Raw genomic sequence first — 24,689 nt, forward strand, 5'->3', positions numbered from 1 at the left:
GCTCTTCTCATAATGCTCCAATTTTGGTAACTAGAATAATAACTGTGTAGAACTGCATTTTAATTTATCTTCCAAATGAAAAAGTACTTTTTAAAAGTAGCATTTTATGTCATAGAATAAGCATATTAAACTATTATTTCTTTCTCAGCAATCATAAAAACACGCATTGCGAAATCAGGACAGCTAGATGCTTAAAAGCCCTACATATAGGCTAATAAATACGATGAATGAATAATTGAAATTTTGCATTATGTGGCACCAATAGATTAATTTTTATAAGGGAACTTATTTCCAGTAATGATCTTCGGAAGTGATCTCTCATTAGTAGCTGTCAGTGAGTGGAGGAGGCGCCCAGCCTTTTTTACACACAATGAGTTCAACAGCAGAGCTGAATTCTCTCTGATTTCTCTTAAGGGTGTTTTACAGGTAACTCACCTCCACTCTAACACCACGCTGATCCTAAGGTAGATCTTGTGGACGGACCGTGATAAGCCTTTTTTTCTCATTACTGCCAAGCATAGAATTTGTAAATTCCAGCAACTGTTGATGAGTTTTAAGGGGACACAATGCCCACCAAGGAAAATAATGCATCTTCTTTTTCAAATTCTGTAAAAATTCAACCCTCAAAACAGACATAGCCCTAAAAATAAAACAGATTTTTAATGGATGTTGATTCAGTCACAAAGATATTGCCTACTCAAATCTTACATTCTTTGAGGAGTACGTGTTGTGTGCGTGCACACATGTTCATGTATGTGAGTGTGCTGTGTATTTCTAAAAACTGAACTGGTCTAAGAAGTGATAGTTGCTCGTATGACCTATGGATGCCAACCCAGTTCTGTGTTTCACAAATTAGAAGATGGTTCCTGCTACTCTCTCTACTCTCTCTCTCGTTTTTTCAATGTCAAGCCTAATTGTTTAGGTCTTACTCTGGTACCGTTCCAATGACTTTCAGAGTGTATCATGCCTTTATATCCATAATGAATGACTATTAACATCAATTTTTATTACGTTCAAAATAACCATCAATTTCTCCTTCAATTACATGTTTAAATTTCACATGGTTATTTTCTGCCTTGCAGATTAGATAGTAATCAGAACTGGAGTGACTTTAACTTGAACTGACCCATAGAAGAAAAGTGGTCTGAATTATGGAGAAAAGAGTGGAGGATAAATAGAGACTTACAGTGATCCCTGTGATGAGAGAGAAGGTGGGTGAGGGAGGGACTTCCAAGGCCAGAGGGGAGGGTGCGCAGAGAAAATCTCTGTCTTCCTGAGTTCTGGGCTTAGCCTTGGTGCAAACACATGTCCCTGGGACCTCTGCGTGCCTGTCCCTGAGTGTGTCTGCTCCTTCCGTGGGCCCTTGCTCTCTCTCCCAAGCGCTCCCTCTTTCAGAAGGGAGTGCGTCAGAGGCCCCATGACGTATGTCTCAAATCCTGAGTTTACACGTAGGGAGTGAACTGCAGCAAATTATTTATCGAGCACCCACCTCTTGCAGACATTGTCCAAGGCCCTGGGACTACAGGAAACAAGGAGCTGGGACTCTTACTTTATGGGGCCTTCAGCATAATGGGAAGAACCACAGGAAAGGAATGATTACAAACCTAAGAGCAGTCGAGGAGGAACCCAGCTGCAGAGGAAATGGAAGACAGTTTGTGGAAATACGTATGCATGGGATTGGGGAGGGTGCGAGGAAGATCCCCAGCCGCACTGTCACCTGGCAGGAGCCTGAAAGATAAAGCAGAGTTGTCTGTCAGTCCTGTGCCTTTGGTGTTCAGGTCTCAACTCCAAAAGGTGCCATTGACTTAGACCATGATGCAAATATACGTCTCACTCCTTGGAACACTTTGCACAATCGTCCGCTGGTGTATCTCACGATGAGTAGGGGCTGGCCAGCTGATTAGATAGGGAGATATTGGGGCTCGTATTATAGAAAGAAGAGCATTATGTCCCTGTGGTAGGAGAGAAACGTATTATCCCAGGAGTAGAAAGTGGTGGGAAAGAAAGCAAGGGACCCAGTGGCTGGGTTTTGTATACAATGTTATAGGGTTTTCATTTTGTCCTAGAATAAATGGATATATGAAATGCATTGAAAATATTACTCAGAATTAATTGCAGAAGGCAAAATTGGGTATGGGGACTAGGATTTAGACTTTCCCAGCTGTTACAATGTGAACCGATTTTGGACAGGATTACGTCTGTGGTGAATTCCACCCATATTTGGGAGAGTAGAATGTACAGCAGTTGGGTGTGGAAGGTAAGAAATAGGGACAGATCAATAGTGGCACTGAGATTCCTGGCTTGAAGGAGATTGATTGTATTATATCTTGAAATTAGGCATGTTGGTGCTCAGTTTTTACCATGTTGAGTTCCAGATGCTGATGGGACCTGCTAGGAGATTATATGTGGTTTTGGAGGCAAGAAGAAAGAGCTTGGTGGCGGATATAAGTTTTAGAATTGTATACCCTATCTCTGAGTATATAGAAATCCACTTGTATCAAGACTTTCTGAGTATAGCTCTACTAGCAAAAGTAAAAGGGATAGAAATCAATACTATTGATTTCTGAGCTTTATGAAGCCACCTAAGTGGAGAAGAAACTTTTATTTTCTAGTAGCTTTTTTAAACAAAACTGATTATGAATAGCTATCTAGCTTTCCATGTGTTCCAATCTTTAAACCTCTGTCTTATGCTCTGATTTATTTAATTTATAGCATATAATGTTTTTGGCATTTCGTTACACGTTTTGAGAACATTCTGTATAAAAATCTCTTCCTCTTTGGTTATCTCCTTGAGTTTACCTTTAGGTGTTAAAAGCATTTGTTAAAGACTTTGCAATACCTCCAAAATTCTCTCCATAACCACTTTATACTCATTGAAACTGCCAACAGTATTTCACACATATGTAAAAAAAGTCTTCAGCCCAGAGTTTCAGGGGAGAGGACTTGTGACCAATGTCTTCAGACTAGAGGTAGCCTCCCCTGACGAGGTGTCTTTGTTCCTGGAGCACTAACTTACCCTCAGGGAAGAGGCAGTGACCTGGCTACTCAGAGCTGGCTCTGGGCTCCAAAGGGATGGACTAAACATGGCCCTGAGATTCAGCCCAGCACATCCGATCAAAAAGAGGGAGTGTTTCAAGGCAGAATCCCTGCTCAAAATTAAAGAGTTGGCATGTCCCTGTCTTATTTTATAACAGTGCCCCCGCCTCCATGTCCTAACTGTATTGTGGACACAGGATTCTGATTCTGACAGAAATGAAGAGTGTACCCACTTAAGGACAGACGCTTTCTAATGGGCGGGATGGGTGCTCAGTCACCGCCTGGGGAAGGGAGGTGAACAGAAGGTCCCCCTTCTCCTTAGGCCCTCAGTGCCAGCGTGGTTCCCACACTTGCCCTCGGTTCCTTAAAGACTGCCTGGTTCTCTGGGTAAGAGGCTCCCTAGAATAGAGGGAGCAGCCCCAACACACATCCCTGGCTTAGGAAATTCCTCTGGGGTCCCCCCAGCCGCCTGCACTTCTCCAACCCAACCGGCCCCTCAACCTGGGCACCAGCCAGCCAGCCTTAAGCTGCTGCCAAGTCCACGGTGCATTTCTGAACCATTGTCAAAAACCGAATTAGCACGTTCCCCCTTCTCATCTTCCTGTTTACCTATCCCAGTAATTTTCTAAGGATCACAGACTCACCCTTTCTCCTTTCCCATCTCAATCCAAACTCCCTCGTTGGACCCCCGGAGCCGTCCGCTGTGGGACAGCTGAACCTCCGCTGCCGCCCTGGACGCAGAGGGAAACCTCCGTTCAACACGAAACCCGCCCAGGGCCCTGGCGTGGCCTGGCTGGGTCGCCGAGGCCACAGTGAGCGCTCCGGACCCTCCTCACAGCCACAGAAACGATAACCAGCTAATTGCTTAATTACTACTTAAAACCAATGTTCTCTCCGTGCAACAGATGTTTCAGGAGGATGGCACGCGGGGCGTTTGAAGTCGTAAGGAAGACAGCCTCTGAACTGGTGTAAATCTTAAACAAGGAGACTCGAGCTTCTTGTCTGGACAGGGCGAACATGCTTACCAGCCATTGGTGAAGCCCGACGGTGGAGATGACATTTTAAATTAAGAGTGTGGTGGCCATGTGGCCTTTAGAGCAGACGGTGACTTCCCTGCGTCGTCTTTGCCCTGGGCCTTGCACTCCTGTCGCCGTTCCTCTAACCCAGCTGTCCCTGAACGCCTTGTCCTCTCCTTTGCCTGAGTAGCACCTATGTCTTCCGAGCCTCAGTGCCAATGGCCCAGGAAAGTTTTCCAAAACGCCCAGAGCACCTGGGATTTCCTTTCTCATATTTACCACACAGATTATTTTAAATCAGAAACTCTGAGTGTAACAATCCCCCCGCCTTTACTGTTTCCCTACCTGGCTCTGCCGAGTCCCCTCTCTGGTCCAGGAATGATACCCGAGGCAGGTCCCATACTGTCCAGACATGGCAGGGACTGACATTCAGACCAGTGCACCCAGAAAATTCCACGCTTGGATCTGATTTATAATTTCCCTGCTTTCTCCTTTGGGCTCCGCTCACCCTGAAGATGAGGGCAGAGGGCAGGGTGAGTTTTCTCTACGCAGCAGCGACAGGCCCCTCGTGGGATGCATATTTGGATGCCTTAAGTGGCCAGGACAGGTTTTTGGATGCACAGCCCCCAGATGGCCTAACACCGGCCCGGCCTCTTCCCTCAGCTTAGCCGTCATAATGGACGATGTTTGCCCACAGCCTCTTGCTTCCGAGGCTTCCTGACCTGCCAGTCGTAGGTGACCTTCTCGGGAGCTGGGGTCAGTGGTGTTCAGTATGAACTAAACTCTGGTTCTCAACTTTGGATGTTAGCCACATTTCCAATAAAGGAAAAATTTGCATTTGACATCTTATCACAGACTTATAACTTCTTACAGCATACCCCCTTCTGAAAGACGGTATGAAATGTAAGCCAAAAAACACATCTGACTTGCTTGCTACTAAATCCCACATGTCTAGCACAGTTCCTGGTAAATAATAGGTGCTCAGTAAATTCAACCTACTGAACCTAGCTCCTTAGCATCAGTATCTTCCCACTTGCACCAATTAGATGCCTTTTTTTTTTTTTTTCATTCTAAAGGCCCTGCTACCTTTTGGAGGGGCTCTTCACTTTCTGCTCCTGCAGGAGGGGTCATTGCAATGCTCAGCCATGATGAAGGTCAGGAATGACCCCTATTTCCTGAGCAGGCCTCTCTCTCCTTCCTCATCTTAAGTGACAAGTTCCGCCCAAGCTCTCTGAGGTGACATTATTGTATTTCCTCCCAGAGAAGAGCATTCTAAAATGTCATTACTATAGATTTACATATTCAAAAATAGATACATGATAGTCAGAAATATTGTCACGTCACAAACCACCCGACATTTTATCCGATGGCACCCTCAATTGCCATTTGGGTGACAGGCAGTTGTAATGAGAAACTGCTAAATTAGAAATAAATTTTCATCATTCCAGTGAGGAAGTAGTCCATTTCTTTATTTCTGCCATGTCAATAGTTCTCTGGACACTTGGGCCACTGAATGATTGGATTCTTCTAGGCCATCCCATAGCATGCGCAGTTTCTACATCTGACGTAGCTCTTGTTATGCTGTACGGTCGGGTCCCAGTGCATGGAATTATTTAATAAAGGGTGTCTTTACAGAGTAGGCACATGGATTTTTTCCACTGCATTAAAAAAGGGCAGCGTCTCCTGAAAGTGTTGCATGAACCTGCAGTGAGAAGCGTGGAATGGAGAAATAGGAAGGGGCCCTGGAGAAGCCGGGCCTCAGTGACAGATGCCTCAGAAAGGCTTAATCAGAGCGTCGGCCGCTACTGACTCCAGGCAGGTCAGCGGGTACTGATGAAGGCTTTTCTTTAACAAGGAAAGAGAGCTGCTGTTAAAGGTAATAACGCTTTCTATGTTTCTATGAGCCTTTCTTTAGTTCATTGTGCTTTACGACCTCCTTCCCCTCCGGAAGTTGAGAAAGATGACCTTTTCCAAAATCCTGAGGCACAGCCAGGTCGGGCTTGACTGAGAAAGGGAGTCTATGGCAAAGTCTATGGCAAAGCAAGCAGCCCTTTCGGGTTCCCTGACCCCTGTTCCGTGTGGTCCAGGCAGAGCTTGACGTTGGCGTGATGAGTGCAGGTTACCCGGGGGAGCTGGCCAAGTGTTTTCTGAAAAGAGCTTCTGCACGAGACATCCTGCCACTCCATGTGCATTGTAATTCACGAGTGTCAAACACGCTGAAAGAGGAGAAGTGGCTGAGCATCCAGGTCCTTTGAAAAATGGGAACCAGTCAGTAAATCTCAGTGATTCAAGCTCACTGAAGAAAGGGCCAGTGCTTTTACTCAAAGTGCACCGAGAGAAAAGGGGGGAGAGATGGCCAAGGGTCACTAGGCTTGTTTGATAGTCCAAGATCCATGCTAGCAGCTTTGCCTGTAATATTTAGTAACATACAAGCTCTGTGTGATTTAGATGTTATTATCTTTATGGTAAAGTTTAGGAAACAACAGACCAGAGAAGCTAAGTGATTCTCCCAAGTCACACAGCTAATAAGAGATGGTGCTTAGAAGAATCTGTCTTCTCCCACCCCATAGCACGGCCTTTCCATTTACAGTAACACACGGACTAAAATAATGCAGCCAAGATAAAACCCTACCTTTGTTCACATTAATTTAGCAACAGTAGCACATTTATAATTAGATTTTTGTACATAAATTCTTAATGTAAAACTACTTAAAATATGTCTTTAAGAATGTGAAATATAGCCTTTGTATATCTGAGGGGTTAGGAAAGGAGACTTTGGCATTGATGTACCAGGTGAATATTTTGTTTCAGCTCAGGCTGTGTCATAATTGGAAGATTCGAGATTATGGGGCATAATATTTTCAGTTTTATCATTGCTGTATCTTTAGGAAATGGGCAAGGCTTCAGAAAAGAGAGAGTACAGGCAGGAAAGAGCATTGTTCAGGATAATATTTGAAATTTGCAGTGATTGGATGCGCTTTAACTCTGTTGTCCAGCGTGCGGGATTTAATTAATGGGTTAATCGGCCCACTTGCGGCCGTCACTGGGGCCTGGCTTGTGGCAAGCATGAGACAAACGTGCTTCAGCCTTCACTCTCTCACTCGCTCCTTCGCGTGTTCAACAACCGTCTCACGTAGGCCCCAGTGGGCTTGAAGGCGAGACGAGCGGGGCGGACATTGGCGTGCGCTGCAGAGGGCTGGGCTGGGGACACGAGACGGTGGGAAGTGGGGCGAACTGCGAGCGCGGTGTCGCATGGGTCCCTGACGGGTGGGGGGACCTCAGGGGGTGTGGGCCGCATGCCCAGACACCTCGCAGACTTGGGCTCCATAAAGGCCCGCAGGAAGAATCGACATCGAAGGAAACCAACTATGCTCACATAGTGTGTGTGTAAACCAAAGTATAATTTAAAACAGAAAGAAGTGAATTGAGGACCTGTGGCCACCCCAGTGCTCAGTGCTCAGTGCTCGCAAGGGCAGAAGTCTTGAGTTTTTCCCATTCGTCTCCCTCAATCCAAATGTTTATTCCCTTCCTTCCCTTTCAGGGGCGGTTTGGAGTAGCTTCTCTTACCATTTGTCTTTCTGGGAACCTCACCCCAAATAATTGTCCTTGATCTAAAGACTCCTGAATGAGCACAGTAACAGGTGCAATCTAATTGCCTTTGCTGTTTAATTATTAAGATGATACAAAGCCACTGCCTTCATTTTTATTCTATTATTGGGGGAAAAAGGTGGGTAGTAACCAAAATGGTTTATGTTTGACCTTATTTAAGGAATATACATTTTTTATAATGTCCCATAAATAGACTAAAATCCAACACTTATCCTTCCCTTTGTCCTATCTTTACCCGGCGAGTTGTCGCGTTTGGCCGTGTTAGTCCTGGGTGACTTTCTCACCACTGGGTCCTCAGCAATACGTCGTCAAACTATCATTAATGTTTTTCTTCACCTTTGGAAGGACCAACCAGCGGGGGAGGTAAAACGGAGGGACAGTGTTGATGGAGTTGAACTTTATTAAATAATTTAAATAGAGCTTAAGTTACCCAAAGATCCTAAGTTACTAAACCTTATTATGTATAACATTTAGAATGAAATGGTCCTGATATGATTACATTTCTTAAAAATCACCAATAATCAAAGCCAAATGATTGATGATACAGGCTCTTTATTCTTAAAATTAATTTTGAAAAGGAATATTATGTCTTATAAATAAGAATTAACCAAAGCAAGGATATTAGGTTGTCTCTTGTTAATGAGATGAGTATTTCCACTCAGTATAACTTAATATGTTTATTCCATTGAAAATCCATGGTAGTGACGTTAAACTTCCCCCTGTTCATCTGAGGTGTGGAAAAAAGACTCATCAGCTCTTAGAAGAAGAAAGATAACTGCTGTTTAGTTGATACAGATGGACAAGAAAAAGAGATTTACCCCTCCTTTATGTCACAGTTTTTCTTTCTGCAATCTTAGATTTGTATATCAAAAGTGAAAATTAGGTGGTTTGCTTTATGGAACATGATGAAATTATCTTTATTTTCATAGCTGACCTAAACTATGTTGTTAGCATTTAAATGATAGTTGAGAATGGATTGTTTTTATCTTTCTACTTACAAATGCAGTTTCCTGGGAATAGTATACATTTTTTATCAAATTTCAAGTTTGAAATACCAAGCACCCAGGTCTTGGATTCTAATACCATTTTAAATGAAAGTAGGCAGGGCTCCTTGAAGAAATGGCTGATTCGAGGTCCGGGACAGGAAACACGCAAGATGAGCCTGGAGGAATTTATTGCTTCAGAAACGAAAGAGACGCTCAACACAAAACAAAACCAAGCCCTGTAACGTGGCTACAGGAGCCAAAGGAACAGTCCCTAGTGGCCAGAGCTGGAACAGTCTGAGCAACAAACTAAAGCAGTAAAATAAAATAGTATTTGATTATAGCCCAAACTGCTATACAGATATCCATGACTCACACGGATATAAGTAAATGATGCTTAAATAAATAAATAAATGAGAAAGACAAATCTCCTAGGGAGAAAAGTCCTAGCTCCCCAGTTAGGCCCCTGTGGAAGAGTCGGAGCACATGCCCCACTCCTGGAGGGTGCGCTGTGCATGAGACTTTCTTCCGAAGCAAAAGAGACACTATACGGTGGAGATGCCTGAGGAACCTGCCTTTGCAATGAATCTGTAAAGGAAAACTGTTCTAAACACACATTTATTTAGAAGTTTCTATTTGATAACGTATACATTTAAAATTCAAAATCGAGTACAGCTGAGCAGCTGCTCAAAATTCACTAAATACAAATAGAAAAAGAAAGCTGCTCTTGAGTTTCATATTTATTGCCGATTGATTGGGTCCATGATGAGTCATTGAACTCCCTGCTTTGGTGAATTGATTGGCAGCTCCAACCCGTCTGTTAAGAATACTTCACAGTAATAATCCGCCTCCCTGCATCCTTCAGCAAGGAACTTGCTGCAGCACCTGAGAGAAAAAACAAAAGTCAGACGTCAACGATGGCCCTCCCACCCCCGGCCTGCCCTCTTACTCCCAGCTACCCTTGTTCCAGGTCCCCCAGGCTGGGACAGGTAACCGCAGGGATACATCATTAGGACACAGTTACCCCGAACGGTCAGAACCCCAGCTTCGGCCTCCGTACAACGTAGTTGCTTTTGAGGATTTCTTTGGCCGAAGATAATTTTACTGTGGGAAAGGATTTTAGTCCTCTGGTTCTAGAGCAATTCTAGGTCTCCTCGCTACTCCCTGTTTGCCTCGGTTTCAGAGGGACTGTTTGCCTGGGTTCACAAATTACAAGTTTGATAGGTAATGTCAAAATGTGGGTCTGAGCAGCTTTCGTTCCAGGAAACTATCAAAAAGATTGCATTTCTCAGACCAAAGCTCCTTCTCGCTCCCTGTCTGGTTTCTTTCCGTGTGACGAGCAGCTCTCAGTTTGCCTGGTCTGTGCTTTGCTGACCTTGAAGATGCTGACCCACAGCCTGCCTTTTCCCAACAAAACTGCCGCCAGCCCCCTGCTGTAGCTCAGGTCGGACCTGAACTTCCCCTCTGCCAGATCCTCCAAATCCAGCCATGGGCGAGCATCAGCTGTAAGGCAGGCGGGGGTCCCAGGAGTTCAGCCTGGTTTCCAGGAGGAGGAGGGACGTTCTCACCTGAGCTACTTTTTAGTGTGTTAATATTATACTGATAAGGCAGTTTTGCCATATTTTCATGACCAGCTATGTATCATCTTTCTTAATAAAAGGTATATCTACAAAGAAATGAACAGCCTTATATAAAATGCATACTATAGTTATATATTCTGCTTTAAAAAATGCATGTTATAGTTACATATTCTGCTAAAAGAACAAATATGATCTGATCTTCTTGAAATTTAAGTCTTAGGATGGTAAGACTTATTCAACTGAATATTTACACATGTTTTAAAAGCATGGTGAGAACAGAAATGAGGAAAGCGTATAGTCCACGAGATGACTTAATTTTTTAAAATAAGTTGAGCAAATGGCTTCATTATTACCGTTAGTTCTAATTCTGATACACTGGGATTCCAAACAATACTTAAGAAAATTGCTAATAACCAGACATGCTCTTAACATTATATCAAGATAAAAGTTAGAGCTATATCTTCTATAACAATTCATTTGTAACCTTAGATAACCACTTGCAAGAGTGTTTCATATTTTTTTCTTTTAGAAATAAATGAATTTCTGATTCATAGTTAAATAGTTCGGCTAAAATGAAAATCTGACCTTAATATTTTAAAATATGGTCTTCTGCCTTAGAATACTTCAAAGTGCTATTTCTTCCTTCAGGATTAAAAGAAAAATAACTAATATCTTCTGTAACCAGAAGCCAATTACCCACATTTGGAAGAACTCATATTGACAATTCTTTGGGAAAACATTTAATCCCAGTCTAATATGTCCCCGCCACCCCCTTCTGGGGTGCTCCCCACTGCTGTCGATTGGCACGTGCTCAAGGAATGCAAACCTATTTTAATATCAGTTCTAGCAGAGCATTAGCAGGAAGGTAACCTCCCAGGGAAAATTCACAAAATGTGTTTGAAAGGCAAATATAAAATGATTCTGGATTATCAGTCCCACCATAGGTTCCCATTCGGATAGATAATTGAGAATCGACTCTGCTACTGTGTTCATAAACTATGAACCGCACGTAGGCCACGAGAGAAAGAAAAAAGAGATTTCTGAAACAAATTACACTACGGGAGCCAGAAGGGTGCTGTGGAAACGCCGGATCCTCATGGAGAGGGAGCTGGAGCTGACATTTGTTTTCCTTCTTTCTTTCTTGAGCAGAATGGGGACATTTTAATGCCATGCAGCTGGGAGCAGATGAAACTATGGCTCGCAGGCACTTTGCAGTTCTGGATCAGGTCCCCGATTGACCCCGAGGTGCCCTCGCTGCCGGCAGCTTTTGTGGGCACCTTGTGATGATGCAGGTTCTTGGGTGAACTCCGTGTACATCAGTGACACGGGCTCCATCGCAGACACGTTGACTGATTTTTGAGGCAAATAATTTATAAGAGCTTTTGGAGGCAGTTATGAGGTTCGGGTCGGGAGAGATTTATTTTGTTTAATCCTAGAGTCCTTGCTGGATGTTCTGTTTATCGCACCTTATTTTGCTAGTAGACAAATATGTAAAACTTTAATGTAGATGCATCTTCTTTACAACAGTCCGTCACCCACCAGCAGTGGTTCCCATTTGAAACGCTTTCACCAGCCTGTGCTTATGTGACCATTATGGTTCCTTAACAAGTGGACAGCTGGCCTCGCAGTGGCTCAGCTGGTTAAGCGTCATCCTGTGCACGGAAAGGTTACAGGCTCAATTCCAGCTCAGGGCACATACCTGGGTTGCAGGTTTGGGGCAAGTGAAGAAGGCAATGGATCAGTGTTTCTCTCTTGCATCCATGATTCTCTCTCTCATAAGGATTAAAAAAGAGAACAGGCCAAATGGGGCATCTCAAGTTGGGATTCCATCAGGGAGAAACCAATAGGCCAAATTATTTGTCTTTAATGGGGAAATTAAAATATCTACCCCAGAATTTATTAAATTCCCAGTATTTCTATTTCAAGTTGAGGATAACAGTAGATTTTTAAAAATGCAGTGTCCCTATGCGTTTTTTAGAGGCTATAAATGCCAGATCAAGAGGAAACGCTAACATGCTATGTGGCAAGGTCTAAATCCAGTTTTTTCAGCATTCTTTGTACCACGTTTTATTTTCAGAACCTACTGAATGCTGCATAGGCCAATTTGTGTTTACATTAAATTAATGTTTAATAGTTTTACTTTACAGCAGACTTACAATGAAAAGAATTTCAAGGTGTATAAGTCTGTTTTATGTAATATTCTTAAATCATTTTCTACCTATATTTTTTATTCTGTAATATTTTTTATTGTATTGAATGAAGAACAAAGTGTAAAAGTGTGTGTTTCTATGTTATTCTCCACATGTCGTTGGCCATTCTTTTGCATAAAGAAGTCCCATTGAGAAGCCCCTTTATTCTGCAGGAAAATGCACATTGTACAACGTGTAGAACGCTCTCTCCATCTCATCTTCAGAGTCCACCCAGGAGGCCTGGGCACATGGCCTGGTACTGCCATGGCCCGGCCCTCTGACCTTTCTCTCTAAGGGCCACTGAAAAGTTCTTATGTTCTTCTGCACCGAGTGCAGGTCTATTGCTCAGACCACGAGACTGCGCCTGGAGATGGACTCCCCAGGCTGGCCTACTCAGGTCGTGCTTTCGGGCCACTCATGGGTTCTCTCTCCATAAAACAGGAGCAGCACCCCTTTCCTTCCTCATGCCCTCCCATTAGTCCAAAATATATTATCTAAGCAATTTGTGCAGAGAATACAGTTACATGTCCATCACTAAAAATTAGCATCCTGGTGGTTCATTTACTATCAAAGACATTTAATACTTTAAGATTATTTTCATAAAAAGTCATCCTATTGAAATGGCACCTTAGACGTGCTTAGGTTTGTATAGATGGAGGTTGGATTCTATACTTTTATTTTTCTTCAAATATCCCCAGCTTGCCTTCAGGCAAGATTTTTGGGGCCAATGGGGATGGGGGTGGATCCTGCTGCTCTTGCACCTCTCATTGCATTTTTCCTAAACATTTCTTTTTTAAAAAGATATGTTTTTATTGATTTCAGAGAGAGGGAAGAAGAGGGGGAGAGAGAGAGAAACATCAATGATGAGAGAGTCATTGATCGGCTGCCTCGATCCTGCAACCCAGGCATGTGCCCTGACCAGGAATCAAACCCAGGACCTCCTGGTTCATGGGTCGATGCTCAACCACTGAGCCACACTGGCCATGCCCTGAATATTCTTTGTGACAGCAGTGTTCCTGAAGCCATCTGGACTCAAAACCGTAATTACTTGTAATCCCTCCCTCCTCTTTGCCACCCTTAATGATGCCCCAAATGTTGTCAGTTTTGCCCTTGAAGTCCTGCTCCAGTCAGTTTTGTTTCAAGTACCAGGAACGCCGTCTCCATTCAGGACCCGACGCCAATGTGTTGCATTTCCCCTCTTCATCTGGGTGGATTACAGTAGCACGTGCATTTGCAACCATGAGCTCTTCCCTTGTTTTTCTTAAGCATACTAACAAGGGGAAGATGTGTTTTCTTATTTGTTTGTTGGTTATTTTTGCTTTATTTCAAAGACAGCAATGTGGGGGAATGAATGAGCACAGGCCTTGAGGGCGAGAGGGCCTGGGATTTCATTCTGACTGCGTTTATCACCCATGTGCTTCAGCTCAGTTGCCTACTTCCATAAATCTAATTGCATGTATCTATTAAAATGGTGAATGAGTTGCTCAAAGGGCTGCCCTTTGAGTTGTGATTGTTAAATAAAATAGTATTTGTGTTAAGCACTAATAGAGTGCCCAACACATAGAAATTACTTAATAAATAGTAAATCTTGTAATTTAAAAAATTCTTTTGTAGAAAGATATGGTCTGATGGTAGCCCTCCCAAATTACCAGTCTCTAACTTATGTGACTCACCGCACTCTCATTTCTTGCCAAATTATCTCAGAAATTTTCTCTTTTACTGTGGATTCCTCTTGCTATTCATTTCATGAGTCAGAAAGAAAATCTAAATGTGACGCACAGGATTATTTTGAAACACCTGCCCTCAGAAAGAGGTCAGGAATAAATGTACAAGGTGAGTCTTTAAGTACCGGAGCCATTGTCCCTATAGATTCCAAAAGAAGTGTGAATTTACAGGAGGAAGAACAGGCCTACCAACCAACTGGGGTCCTTTTAAGATGAGAAGCGGGTGGAGAGGTAGTCGCTGGCTTATCGGAACAGAGAAAATTAGAACTAAGATGCTAGAGAAGGAGACACCATGGGAAGCAGGCCTGTTAGGTCCGCAGGAGTCCAGAAGTGCCTGCGGATGGGAACCATCAGGCCTTGTGGTTTGGAAACCTGTACCGACAACAGTGGGCCGCGCAGGCCCCTGGGCACCCTCCACAGCCATGTGCCATCCCCCTGCCCACACAGGAGAGAGCCTGGGCTCAGATCCTCGGGGGGCCGCCACGCACAGGGCAGGGCGGAGGTGAGCCCCGGCACAGACGATGGGGAGGGGCTCACGCTCCGGACTGCTCCCTAGAAAAGAAAGCTGGGTTACATGCTCTACAGATATGTCTTAGGCACGGAGTTTCTCTGATGCTGGTACCCCTAATGCCCAAATGTGGTTTATAATATCACACTCTTTTTTTCTTTTAACAGCTTAAGGATATAATGCGTATAATGTGTCTCGTCAGCGCTCCCCACGGTGGCGGGAGTGCGGGGTTCGTTTTGCACCTCTGCTTTGCCAGGGAAGTGTTAGGGAACACTCGCAATTGACTAAGGAGGGTGGCAACCTAAACAGGGGCGCAGCAGCGGGCGGGGGACAGAGTCGCAGCTGAAGTCCTAAGTACCTTATAAAGTCCGTCGGAGGTGACAGCGATGCTCATAAAACACAGATTCTTTTTCTCAAAGTGGAATTTGGATGAGAGCAACACTGATTCCCTGAATTTAAATAATTTTCTTTTGAGGGATTGAAGCCCTAGTTTAGGAAGGTTCTCTAAGTTGATCATAGCAAACAACTAGTACCACTTACCTACAGAATAATAGTGATGATAATAATAGTAATAACAATAATAAATGATCCCAAAGAAAGGTAGCATCGAATTGGAAAGCAAAATCTAACACCCTTGCGCTGGAATGCTGCGTAAGGGAATTAGGGAGAATCCTCTTGCACTATGTTTTTGTCACTGAAGGCTCTGAGTGGACGGTGGTGAAGCCGTGAGTCCCTCCACACGTCCAGTGTGTGCTCACTCCGATGCACTGATATACATGAGGTACCTGCACGACAGGGGCCTGAGAAACATGCGTCAGTAACACAGCTTAATGCTCCCATGAGGCTACAGAACAGAGAAGAGAATGGACATTGAAGGACAAGCCCGTGGTCCCTGAACACCCGGCACAAACTCCCAAGAGTAAGATGCGTCTTGAGAGTGAACATTTGTCTCTGCAGCCGTAACTAACAAAGGTCTTACTTGAAATAAATGTTATACAGTGTACCGTGGATACACACGCAGGAGCAGAACGCCCCACGCGGCACAGTCACCTGATGGTGTCGCGTGTGGGCTGGTCCTCGGCCTCCTGACCACAGGAATGATCCGCTGTGAGGGGTTGCTCTCCGGGATGCACCTAAAGCTCATTCGAGCTTCGGAAACCACGGGCACTTTCCTGGGGGGAAATACCAGATTGTTTTCCTTTTTATCCCAGTCACCCTGGAAAACTTCATGGAGGGTAGGGTCGTCAGTCAGGGAGACAGGGCAGTCACTGTCACAAACGGTATTTGCGAAGTGAGGACCTAAATAGTCAACAGACTGCGCTCGGCGATGGGGACCAAAGGACTCCGTGCTTAACGTCTGAACTTCCCTTGGGCTGCAGTGGCTGAGTGTGTTGGGTTTGCTGTTGTGTGTTGTTGTTGTTTTTTTTGGGGGGGGGTCAAATTAGGCTGTTTAATATGTTTTTGTCCATCGTATTTCCAGCAAATATTGTAACAGGGTAGTTTTTTGAAAAAATATTCAAGATGCTTTTCCTGATCCTTGATTCAAATGCGTAGGCCATATGTTATTTGTATGTGTGTATATGTGCGTAAACCTGTTTGTGTGTAGATCAGTGTGTGTGTGTATGGGGGGAGAGGATGTGTTTGAATGTAAAGGCCTTTAATACATACCTTATATATAAAAAGGAATTTTATTCCTTTTGTCAAATACCAAAGAAGGGGGAAAATAAGGAAAGCTTTTTTAGAATTTACTCAAAGACACATACGTGGTCCTGCTGGCCCCCTCCAGTGGTGGACTCTCCGCTTGGTGGACTCCCTGACAGCAAACTGCCCGTAGGCCCCCTCCCGGGGCCGGCCGAGCCAGGAGAGCGGGTTCAGGCAGGTCCGGGGCGCCGTCCCCTGCGCCTTTCCCATGTCACTCTTGTTAATGTTCCAAGGTCTCCTGCGGGGTTGTTTTAAAAGCAGGGGCGCAACGGAAAGCTGATGACTCGAGGACGGGGAGCCCTGAGTCCCGAGCCGGAGCCATCTGGCCGCCCCGCCAGCGCCGCCCCCGAGCTCTGCTCTGGGCCCGGGGCCTGTCACTGCCCCTCACGATTTTCTATAAACCAAAGGCTTCCACGAGCTGGTGCTTTGAGGACGTGCCTGAGCACACGCTGTAGCTGGCTTCGTGTGTTTTCTGCCGCCTAAGTCACTGGGGAAAAACGGGCTTTATTATGATGTTCTTCTTGGTGGTCGGAGAGAAAGGTGCACGGTGGGGAGGGTAAGGCAGAGGCATTGCGGGGGCGGGACACGGAAAGGCAGGAGGATGTCCCGAGAGCCACAGATGGTGCGAGACCATTGGCACATTCAGATTTGGGCTTCCCCAAGCCAGCCTCCTTCTTCATTCTGGAAAGTCCTGCTCATAGATACACATCCAGGCAGGGAACCATGCCCTGGCAAGAATGAGATAAGATGCTGACCTTGTCCCCGTGGAGTTTATAATTTAGTGAAACATGTCAAGTGATTAGCGAAAGAAGAGCTGGATGGAGCTGGAATAAACTCATAGCCCTGCTCGCTGGTCTTAAATGCATGACTTCCCTCTTCACGTGGACTCCTGGTGACGCTTGGCCATGGTACCCCACCGCCCCACACCTTCTTCCTCTCTACAGCCCCCCACTGCCCTGAGCTCAGGACCCTGCTTCCTTCCTCCCCTTTCCGCCCTCGTGGATCTCAGCTGTCTAGACACATGCACGGCTGGTGGTTGTGACTGCGGAGGGCGGGAGGAAGGGGCGCCGCATGGAGCGCCGACGAAGGTCAGGCCCGAACCCAGCCCAAGGTAGGAAAGGCCGGAGCTTCGACTCAGAGAGATGCTGGGACTTGAGAAATGACTAGAGTGGAGTAGGAGCTGAATCACTCCGATCTGGAATCGCGTCACCTGAGAGTTTCCTGAGAAGCTGTGGGGACCCACCTGGTCCATCGGTCACATGGAGGGAAAGACGAACGGCCAGTTAAGTTTCACGGGAGAGCGAGAAGAGGCACCTTGTTTCCCGCCTGGACCTTAGTCCAGCTCCTTTCATAATCCGTCGCATGGCCAGGAACGAGCACATGCCTAGTAACACGGGTGCGCAAAAGCAGGTCGACCGTTGCGAGCACACGAAGCACTGAGTTTATTCTTGTCTCGTTATTTATTAATTACTGTATTTTCCATACAAGCAACGGTAAACCTACATTTGCCCTACTCTGTGGTTTGATGAGGAGGTGAGTCATTACAATGTTGTTGTTACTCATGATAAGAGATAAATTGAGAAGATCCCGGGCAACCTAACCCATCCTGAACCTAGGAAATAGTCCCTCTAGAATTAAAAATATATATATTATGGCATGACTACAATCCTAAGCTAGGCATTCTGTCCATTCCAACGACTGCTTGCCATTTCCCTCGGTGAATACTTTAATTCCTTCGTTATCTCCCCTTCTCTGAATTGTTCTGAAAAGCAGCGTCTGCCTGAGAGGAGAATGCTTGATGCGCAAGAAGGAACCTCAGACTTTCGGCGTGGAAAATGCTCTCATTGAAGTTAGCAACCTGTTGAGCAATCACTTTGAAGTATTAGCCTGTAGGGAAGCAAGTTGTCTTTATGAGAAAAGACCTCACTGGCTAACGTAGCTCTGAGGGCTTATACCCCGCGCTGTTATCTGTGATAAAATCGGCTTTCTCGGAGTCAGCACTGCTTTATTGTTTACCTTAGCCAGACTAAATGTCATCGCTTAGCATTGCGAAGACAGAATTTCCCTCGTAATATTTTTATCACTTTCCTTGGCAGGATATTTTTAAAGTGTAAACCTTTTCTAGCAGATTAGCTTTTATTAGTAATAACAATAATAGGCGCTGACACTTATTGAGCGATTCCTAGGTGACGAGCAGACTGAGCCCTCTAAAGGCGTTGCCACCTTGTGTCCTCATAACCACGGAGAGGGTACCATTATTTCACTCGCTTCACAGATGAGAAAATGAGGATTTATGGATATTCAGAAATTGGTCCAAGGTCATGTAACTATTTACTGCTTGAGCGGGGATACTAATAGAACTCTGCGTCATTCTAGAATATATTGTCTTAGACACTAGAAATTAGCTGCTTCTCATTCTAAGCGGGCAGAAAAATACTCTTCTCAAGATTCTGTTTCAACTGCCTTAATTCCTGTGAGTGGTTTATTTAAGCTATAATCAGCATGTAGAAATTTGAAATCAATTTTAAATAACTCAACAGGCAACTATATTTAATTAATAAAACAAATAAAATCATTGGGTGTAAGCAAGTTAGTTTATTTACAGTTTCATATAGTGACTTTTACTTCCAGCCTGGGCTTTTCTTTGTGCATCAATCAGGTGGAGACAACTTTGTAACAAACATCCCTAACATCTCAATCGCCAAACACAACCGAGATTAGCTCAAATTCTGGACGTAGCCCGATGCAAATGAGCCCATTCTCTGTTCCATGCGTTAAGGGGCCTGTGCACGTTCTGTCCGAGTCCCTGCGCCTGGGTCCTTGGAATTCTCTGTATCCTGTGCATTTGACCAGACATTGAATGAAAAGAGTGTGGAGGTCAGAAGAGCTCAGGAATCTGCCCACATCACTTCCACCTGCACACTTTTGGCCAAAAATTCTGTTATAAGACCACACCCGATGGCAAGGGAGGGTGGGTAAGGTAGTTTGGCAGTGAGGCTAGAGAAAGACCCTGGAAATTGCCAAATAACTAGCCAGCGAATGCCATGCCTTCAGAGACCTTACGCTATAATGACAGACTCAAAAAGGGTTCGGGTCAAAAACATTTTCAGGTTTTCATGTGTTTATTATAAACTTCGGGATGATTTATCCTTGATATGTGTGTACTTTATGTGAGTCTGTGGACATTATAATCCACACTGCCAATAGCTTTACTGATAATATTCAAAGAATATCTTATGAATTTATTTGTATTTTCTTCCATAAAATTACAGAACTTCCCATGTCTCTTATTCTTACATATAACTTCAGTACCTCACAGAATATTTTTGTACAGTGTAAGAGGGTAATATATAGAATTAAAGTGGAATGTCAAGCCTGATGCCTCACTAATTAGATGTTGAGTAGATTCTAATTTGTGATAATTTTTTCAAATTGAATAATGTTTAGTATATCAGTTTTACAATATAACTTAATAGAGATTTGACAGTAATGTATAAACTTTAATTAACATTAAAATACACACATATACCTATTATTCTAACAGTGAGTTAAGAAACTAGATGTTAAGACTCAAACTTTTCATTGTTCCAAGACATGTCTCTTTTAAGGGTGTGCTCTGCACACTTTGCTGTTGCAGCTGATATTTTCTATGCATTTCTGGTCAAGGGCATTGCTCAGCATGTGAAGGTCGCCAAGGTAAGCCCACCCTCTGCCTTCTTTGTTCCTCCGCCCCCGCCTCAGTTCTTTACTTTATTCTCATGGATTCTTTATCCTGAAATGCGGATGCATTTTTGATAAAATTAGTCTGTGATTCTTTTCTCAGTGGGTCGTCACCACGAGACTTCACAGCGTTTTCTCATTTGTTCTTCTGTGAAATTTTGCATCGTCTACATTTTTTAAGTCGAGACTTTATAACTTGCAACATCTCAAGTGCAAAGTATTCCAAATTCAGTATAATGAGAAAATGTAACCTTTTTTACCCTGTGAAAGCTCTCCAAAACTCTTTGATTTCATATAATATTACTTTTTTCCCCTACAGCCTTGATGTAAAGTTTCTTGTTACTAATGATGATTTGGTCATAGTTGTATCTCTCTAAATTTGACTCTAGTGCTAAAAATTCCACATTCTGGACCCTTTTCCTATTAACCCTCTTAGTGGAAATTAAAAATACATGTGGCCAAAGAATAATATTGGGGAAAAATACTGTTATGTCATACACAGAATTTAATAGGCACATGATGTTATTTGTTTAATGAATAAATAAGAGTGAGAAGTGACTCTATTAATCTTTAGGATTATCTTGATTGTGTGTTCAGAAGACAAGGCCAATGGGCCAAAATGTCAGTGTTCAGAAGGGGATGACAGCCATGACCTTTGCAAGGTCACCTAAGGCCACTCCTCCTTCGTTGCTGCATTATATATGCCATGGGATTGAAAGTCATAAGCCACGTTTTAGCTTTTATGTATCAGACTGTGCTTAAATATAAGAGAAACTGCCCGCTAAAGATATATTACGATTTTTAAGTAATTTAAAGTTGTTGAAGTTACTCTATAAAAATTGAATATAATGGGCAAAATATAAACCTTTCTACATATTTAGATTAAAAGTAAAATTTGAAAACTGAAATCAAGCAGAGGTTGTCGCTGGGTTTGCAGAAGTAAAGGCACTGTAAGAGGGAAGGAACTTTCTGAGCCTAAGGAAGCTTAGGCAGTGGTTTGCGATGCCTCCAGTGCCCGCTAATGCCACTAGTGTTCTTCCAACGAGAGATTGTAAATCGGTTCTGTTTAACGGTTTCCAAAGCATTTGGGAGATGTGACCCTCCAGGGTATTTGAAGGGATTTGATTTTTGAAGCTGAAGTGCTATTGAGAAAGTCCAGGTATTGGAAGAGCATGTGAGAAAATCTATATGGCAGATCAATTCCGCAAGTACTTTATAAAAGCATCAGACAAAAGTCTCACTTGACATAGAATATAGAAGTTCTTTGCCAGAAATTTGTCAACACACTCGATCTTGTGGACAAAAATATAGATTTAAACTTACAGAGTATGACATCCTGTCAAAGCCCTGATCACTCCACAATTTAGCTCAATGGTAAATTCCAAGAGGCTTGTAAAATCCACCACTGGTCTGATGCCCGACCACGAGTGAACAGTTCCTCCTCAGCTCTGCTAAGATAGGGGTTTGAATTATGACATGGGTAATAAATTAGTATATGAGCTATTCGATACAGGATTATAAACTATTAGCCAAGTGCTTATGAATACTCTTTCATAAACCATTCTATAATCCTTGCAGGCAGTTCTCTGTCAGTCTAAATGGATGCATTTGGGATATAGCAGGTATGCCCAGGAGGACCCTGATAGATCATTAGCGGGGGCAGCAATGCCTGTTATGAAGATACAACAGTTATCAATAGCAAGGACCATGGTTGCACCCGGCAATTCTCCAAATGCCTAGGAGAGCAGATCTGTACAGCCCACTGCAGTGTGGCCTGGGTCAGGCAGAAGACATTGGGGTCAATCAAATGCTATGGTTAATAGATGCCTCATGTGCATGGACAGTGTATAAGGAATTAAAATGCAATAAAATCCAATTTATGCAAAATATTATTTATTTCAGAGAGAGGATGGGGGAGGGAGAGAGAGAGAGAGAACCATCCATGATGAGAGAGTCATTGACCCACTGCCTCCTGCACGCCCCCCACTGGGGATTGAGCCCACAACCCGGGCATGTGCCCCGACTGGGAATCAAACAGTGACCCCCTCCCCGGCTCAACCGCTGAGCCACTCCAGCCGGGCAAATTTATGCAAAAAATATTCTAACCATGGCTCAATAGTTGATAATTTCAAAAGTATTTTGGGAACTTACAAAGCCTAAGGGATATAATTCTGAAAGTTTATTATTACTTTGTCATAAATATGTTGTGCTGGTTGCTAGAGCCTTCTTGCAGATGGTGCGCTGGACCATCCAACCTCATTTACCCTCTGTGGTTGATATTTCAGAGGGTGGGAGTGAAGTCTTCACTTTAAGCATTAGATTAGCTTTCAAATTAAAGAAGTAACCCAAATCCCAGTGAACATCCATAAACAGAGTGCTTCCTAAAGAATAATTGGAATAATTTTTCAGGAATGAGGGAGCCTAAAACAAGGATTTCAGCTTGTTTCTTCTGATTCTTCCTGGTAACCTACTAAATACCCCATGATTTAGCCTGGCCAGGCGTGGCTCAGTGGTTAAGTGTCGACCTAGGATCCAGGCGATCAGGGTTCGATTTCCGCTCAGGGCACATGCCCGGTTGTGGGCTCGATCAATGACTCACTCATCATTGATGTTTCTATCTCTCTCCCTCTCCTTTCCTCTCTCTGAAATCAATAAAGATATATTTTGAAAAAATAAATAAATAAATAAATACCCCATGATTTAATTCTAAGACCAGGAAAACTGTTATTTTCTTAAATAGTCCAGTAAAGAAATTATGTATGTAACAGCTCAGAATGGTAAATTGATCTCAACTGCTTTCTGATCTATTTAAATTGTATTTTTCTATGAGATTTTATACAGGAGGCAGAACAGAGTAATCATTAAAGGTGTTTTAGATTCAGAAAACCTGGGTTCCAATGCCGACTCTACCGAGTACTACCTTTTGGGACTCTGGACAATAGAGAGCTCTTCCAGCCTCCGCTGACCCATTTAAAATTTTGTGAGAATAACCACCCTTTATTGTTGTGAAGATGAAATGAGTCAGCACCATGCAAAACACTTAGAACAGGGCCTAGCATATTCTAAGTGCTCAGTAAACTACAACTTTGCACCCATGCTATTCCATTTTGTTTTGTTTTTTTAATTTATCTTTATTGTTGAATGTATTACAGATGTCCCCTTTTTTCCCTGGCATGGTCCCCTCCACCCCACTCCTGACCCACCCCCAGGCCTTCACAGCACTATTGTCTGTGTCCATGGGTTATGCATATAAACACTTAAGTTTTTTGGTTAACTTCTCCCCACCCCCACCTTCCCTCTGAGATCCCTCAGTCTGATCCATGCTTCTATGTCTCTGGATCTATTTTGTTCATCAGTTTATTTTGTTCATTAGATTCCACAAAAGAGTGAGGTCATGTGGTACTTGTCTTTCTCTGCCTGGCTTATTTCTCTTAGCATAATACTCTCCAGGTCCCTCCGCGCTGTCCCAAAGGGTACGAGTTCCTTCCTCTTTACAGCTGCGTAGTATTCCATGGTGTGGGTGTGAATGTCCCACGGCTTTTTTATCCATCCTCTCCTGATGGGCACTTGGGCTGTTTCCAGATCTTAGCTATTGTGAACTGCGCTGCTATGAACATAGGGGTGCATAGATTCTTTCTGACTGGTGTTTCAGGCTTCTCAGGATATATTCCTAGCAGTGGGATCACTGGGTCAAAAGGGAGTTTCATTTTTAATTTTTTGAGGAACCTCCACACTGTTTTCCATAGTGGTCGTACTGTGTGCATTCCTGCTACCAGTGCACTAGGGCTCCCCCTTCTCCACACCCTCGCCAGCACTTGTCACTTATTATAATAATCACACGCATTGAGGGCTTACTAAACGCACAGCTAACTCGGAAGGGGGCACCGTTTTTCCGTGTTTAGGGACTGAGGACAGTGAGGCATAGGCAGGCCGGATGACCTGCTTAAAGCCACAGGGCTATTAAACAACTGACACCGTGGACTGAAATCCAAGTGCACCTCATTTCAGGACCCAGGATCCGAAACTCCATGGAATGTGTCTCATGTCTAGCGGGTTCAAGTATAAAATGAGACCAACAGTATCTATTTAAAAGCTTTCCATGGAGCACTGTGTATACAACTATCTCCCAGTATCTTATATGAATAAAACTTCCAATAAGAACATCGCCCTTCCCTGCTGTGCCCTTCTCAGTGGTCAGACCCGTTCTGGGACAGACGTGTGGAATGTTAATGAGAGAGTTCATGGGTAAGCCCGGCCAATCTCTATCTCTGACCTCCCATAATTTGCAAAATACCGTTGTACCTTAATGAAGGCGCCATTTACATAAGCCGGCGCCTCCTGCTGTGCAGGGCCTCAGCGTGGGGCCGGTTCACCTCTAAAGTCCTAATGAAGCTCCAGTGTCCCCTCCGTGGCGCCTCCCTGGGCAGCCTGGTCCCTGTTTGCCGGCGCTGCTGGCTCCTTGAAGGGGCTTCTCGGCGGCATTCAGCAGGGCGCGGCTGGTCTGGCCCCGTCCCCTTACCCAAGGCCCCCGAGGCCTCGGCTGCCTCCACAAAGGCGGATGTCGGGCGCACGTCTCTGCTTGCCATCCGTTCATTTGTGACTGTGCCGCTTTCCAGTAAGAGA

The sequence above is a fragment of the Miniopterus schreibersii genome, assembly GCF_964146895.1.
Source record: "Miniopterus schreibersii genome assembly, chromosome: 2".
NCBI classification, from domain to species: Eukaryota; Metazoa; Chordata; class Mammalia; order Chiroptera; family Miniopteridae; genus Miniopterus; species Miniopterus schreibersii.